Genomic DNA, 5,274 nt, shown 5'->3' with positions numbered 1-5,274 from the left:
CTATGAAATCTCCTCTAAAAATGCTTAAAAGAATAACAGCTATTGGTAAAAAAAAAAAAAAAAGAAGAAGAAGACAGAGGCGTCTAGTTTTCTATAACCATTCTTATTTAATCCTCCAATTAAAAGCCATGTTTTTTTAAAAAAATGTATTTACTTTCTTTTAGGTAAAGTCATGTTTAAGGCCAAACCAAGCCATGCCAATATCTTTATTTACATATTCACATTAAATTCTAACAATCCTATGAAGAAGATACATTCCATTTTACAGATAAGAAAAATGAGATTAACATCCTCATCAGACAGCTACGTTTAAGTAGAAAACGTGAAATCAAGATGTGTTTGATTGCAGAGCCCTGTATTTCATATTACTATTATAAAAGCCATTTTGCCATTATAGGATTTATATTTTTTACCTGTTCAGGATGTCAGCAAGGCAGGTAATGGGGATGGGGAAAAACAGCTTGTCAGGATAGCAGAGTCTAATAAATCTTTTCAAACACCGAAGTTAAACAAGGATTTTGATTGACACACCAAGTCATTCAATTAAAAAAGTTTGTTGATGACCTATTGCTTCTACATCAATTCAACATATAAACATATAATCATTCAGTATAAACAAATATATTTTTATTAAAGGGATACATAGTATTAAACATAGAAAAAATTGCATCTACTACTAATTTTATTATGTATTTTATAAAACTGGGAATAGAAAAGGTGAATAACTATTAGACCATTGTTCAATTGTTTGATTCACTGCAGTATTTTGTTTTGAAGGACAACTATATGCAGAGCGCTGACTGGATATTTTGTTATCCAGAAAGAAAATTTACACATAATCCTGAGCTCTCAAAAATCATATTATTTCTAGAAGGCATTTATTCCAAGTAGGGATACATGGTAAAGAAAATTTGTAATTTGTTCAAAGAAGATTATGATTGAAAAATGCGACTCGAATACTTTAATAAGAAAATTACAGAAATGATCAATGGACAGAGAGGCACATCAGAGAAATTGTGGCCAAGAGAATGACTTTTGGACTGAAAAGTGACAATGATTTCAAAAAGAAAAGAATCTTTGCTGAAAGTGGCAGGTTCAATATTTGGCCTATATTTTCTTCTGGTTATCAGAAAAAAATATTGTTATGTATAGAATTTTGAAGGAACAAATTGTAATCCTAGGTCTGTATGTTTACTTAAGCCATTGTTTATATGAAGAAAACTAAAAATCTTCTCAAACATGCACAAATAGAATCATTTATGATAGATCACGATAAAAATATGAGCTTACTGTACTTTTAGAAAAGATAGACTAAAGAGACATGTAATAAAAGTTTATCTTCATCAATCCAATAATATTTAATGTGCTATAACCATGTGCTAAGCCCTGTACTAGGTAGTAGGGTATACAAAGATGATCAAGATTTTTTTTTTTCCCTGCAAAGAGCTCAGGAAAAATAACAGTAGCATATAACAACAATGCAATATAGTAAGAGCTAAAACAAAGGCATAAATAAAATTTAACTGGATACATTTGTGGGAATGCGAAGGAGGCTGATCGCAGAAGATAGACTATTATAAAAGATTTCACCTTTAAAAATGAGTGAGAGTTTGCTTGATGAAAAAGGGGACAAGGAAGAGAAGGGAAGAGAATAGAAGAGGGACTAACAGGTAAATTGAGTAGCATAAACAAAGGCAAAGATGAATAAAATGCTTTATGAATTTAGGAATCAGTGATTTGGTTAAAGAATTGGGTACATGGTTGAGAGAGATAAATGTGGGAATTTAATCTGGAGTCTGGTTATGATAGATCTTATACAGTGCAAAAATTAATTGTAGTATTTATTCTAAAATAGATAACGTAAAGCAAAACTTCAATGTACATAAGTTAATTATATTCTATAGATACTATATTTTATCAAATACAGTGTTTTTAAGTCTCACACTACTTCCATGAAAGTATGTAAATAATTTTATTTAATATTTTTAGCAATACACTTTCAATTAATTTCTAGAAATGTTTTTGTTCAGGTATAGTACCTATACTATTTATTTCTTGCAAGATAAAAAAAGGCTAATCACAATATATTTTATATGTTGTCTTTAAAGATTGATTTTTTTAAATCCCTCAATTAAGTTTACTATAAAAATCTGTGTTAGAGGAATAGTTGACCATGAACTTGATATCAATATTGTCTTACTACAGAGAAAGCAAATGCTTTTTTTCAAAATGAGCATATAGATATTCATCGGTAATTTTAATTTATAGATAATTTTACTTTCTCTCACCTACCTACAGGGCTTTACATTTCAAATGATACCAGGAGTTGTAAAAATACATACATAATAATAATAAAAAAATTAGTTTTTCAAATATATTTTAAAAGCACACAAATACTATAAATAGAAACATTGCCTTCGAATATTTGTTTTAAATTTTGCATAGAAAGGCCTCTTTTCTCAGAATTTTTTTCAATTTGAAAAATGGCTTAGAATCCTAGGAATCAATGCCTTAAAAAGTTACAAGTCTATCACCCGTTTTGAAGTTTTATTGACATCCTGTGAGGAACCTTTGCTTCTCCTCTTCTCTAGAGGAGAAGTCAAGACTTTATGTTGATAACAGGGAGAAGTCTGCCAGCTGTGCACAGACTCATTCCCTCAATTCAGTTAAATTCTTTCTTCCTGTGACACAAACCTAGGATTGTCAAACTGCAGTATTTTTCTGTGTGCAGAGATATTCTTTTGAAACATATCATGACATCAAATTCAATATCATTTTCAAGTAGATGAAGATGCCCCCAGAGTGCCAATATTGATAAACAGCCCACTCTTGTAGAGGTGACGGGTTTTGTATTTTAAAAAATATATAAAGAGCAACCAGTGCACATATTTGGACACAATGAACACTTCCCTTTCTACACAGAACTCTCAAAAGACTCCCTGGCTTCATGGGCTCCGCAGTAGCAGGCTTATTTACTCTCACCGTGGCAAGCGTATGTCTCCAAAAATCACGTACGGTTTACAGCTTTATCAGGCATCAATTGCTACAAATGTCTGCTTTTCCGTACTTGATTATACCTTTTGTTCATGCTTTTCCTCAAAGACCTTAAGGCAGAGGTTCTCAAGGACTAATACAAAAAGGGGCAAGTGGGAAGTGAGATGCACACATGGATCAAGTTCTTCAACCTTGTCTAGGAAACTAACATATGGCTCACAAGATCACTTTGCTTAGCTGATACCTATTAAGATTTTTCATTATCTCAGCATAGGTTATGCATAGAATAATGAATACATGCACACATTCTTGGGATTTTGACTTTAGCATCCTACTGGGTCTACACATAACAATGTAAGAGGCTAAAAACTCCACTTTGCCAAAGACAAGCTTTCTGCTACTATTGGTTATACAATATTTGTCAGTAATTTAAATCATAAGCTCTTCAGGCAGGCTAACATTTATATCCATCCTATTTTAAAACTTGATCCTTAAAAAACAAAACCTGAGGCAAGGATTATTGATTTAAGAGGTACAATCCCAGGGCAACAAGAATGAAGAAAATAGTAAAACAGGAAAGGAAAGAAAGCAAGTCAAGTGAGAGCAGGTATATTCACTCTGCAACATAGGACATATCTCAGCAACATGATACAGCCAAAAGGAGGGAGAAAAAAAAAAAAAAAAGTACATTTATTTGCCCAAATCTCTCTAAACTTCTTTCTCAATGGTCAAAGTTTTCCATAGGGGAAAACAAACAAACAAACAATATATATATGTATATTCTAGTCCTTCTTTATTAACTCAAGAAGCCAGATCATATGCCTTGTGGTGAGTGTCTCATTCAATTGCAAACTGGTGGGAGAGGTCAAGAAGTGAGGTCATAAGGCATTCTGGTATGATTGCATAGAGATAACAAAGAAAGAAGGTCCAGCCCTACTAGGCAAACTTCTAGTACACCCAAATCAGCAAAAGCACATGGGCTCAAGCTATGTTCAGTGGTAGACAAGCCCGAGGAAGTGGTTGAGAGTCTGGGAAATGATGGTCCTGAGCAAATGGGAGGAGAAGGCACATGAGATATGACCAATATTCTACAGAGTAAATCTACTGCATTGTTTCTCTTAGTTCTTTTTGCTGCTGCTGATCAGGAAGGAAGTATGTGATTATTGATGATGATCAAAAATTATAAGCATTTTTATATTGGAAAACAATGTAAATACATTATATTCATTGGGTATCAATTATTAAATACTTATACAGGTAACAAGTAAGTCAAGGCCACAAATAAAATCACCAATATTATTTATTGAGGGTCTATTATGTTGGTCTAATTTCTGTGGATAGAAAATTGATTAAGACTAAAATCTCACACTCGAGATTCCCAGTTTAGCAGGTGATACATGTAAGTATATAAATTATGAGTATGAAAATGCTAAGTAGAAGTAACTTCAGGATATTATTAGAATATAGTAGAGAAAAAAGTCAAATAAGTCTTGGAAACAGCATAAGATTCTTTAAGGAAAAGGTAGAACAGTCTCAAAAGATAAAAAAGGAATAAAATAGTGGAAAAAACAGATGACCTCATTAAAGAAAATAACATCAGACTGTTTAAAAACAATTAGAGGAACAATAGTGTTTGGTGTATCATGAATTGAGTAAGATGTTTTACCTGAAGAAATGTTGAAATGTTAACAGTTGAATTTGAGGTCTCATGTATTCTTCTTAAGAATTTGAGCCTGGTCCTGAAGGCAATGAGACTAATTAAAAATGGGTATAATTAAAAAATATACAGATCACTGACAATACAGGTTCTGAATTTTATTTTTTTAATTTTTATTTATTTATTTATTTTTAGGTGAGGCAACTCTTGGTTGACCTCACAGATTGCAAGGACTTTGTCAGCTTACAATCCCTTATTTTTTATTTTATTTTATTTTTTAAAATTTTTTTACACCTACAACACCTAGTTTTCCTAGGTGGTCTCCTATCCAAGTACTAATCAGGCCTGACCCTGCTTAGTTTCCAAGATCAGACGGGATTGGGCTTGTTCAGGTCGGCATGGCCATAGACAGGTTCTGAATTTTAGAATACCACTCTAGTTGTACAATGAAATAGATTACAAGTATCCACTGGGCAGAGACTAGTCAGGACTTTTTTGTGTGGAAATAAATAGAAACCAAACAAATGAGAACAATCAAAGGTTATTTATTCAGAGCTTGCTATAGTAAAGGAGTCAGCCACAGTCGCTTGCATTTTGGCAAAGCCTCCAAGGAAGACAGAGGA

General features: G+C 32.5%; 1 pseudogene; it reads right to left on the bottom strand.

The window, feature by feature from the left end:
- Positions 1-4,942: 4,942 nt before the first annotated feature.
- Positions 4,943-5,061, bottom strand: LOC111740089 (annotated as a pseudogene).
- Positions 5,062-5,274: the final 213 nt, after the last annotated feature.

The sequence above is a fragment of the Pteropus vampyrus genome, unplaced genomic scaffold, assembly GCF_000151845.1.
Source record: "Pteropus vampyrus isolate Shadow unplaced genomic scaffold, Pvam_2.0 Scaffold57, whole genome shotgun sequence".
Taxonomy (NCBI): Eukaryota; Metazoa; Chordata; class Mammalia; order Chiroptera; family Pteropodidae; genus Pteropus; species Pteropus vampyrus.
This window is presented reverse-complemented; position numbering and strand designations above follow the sequence as displayed.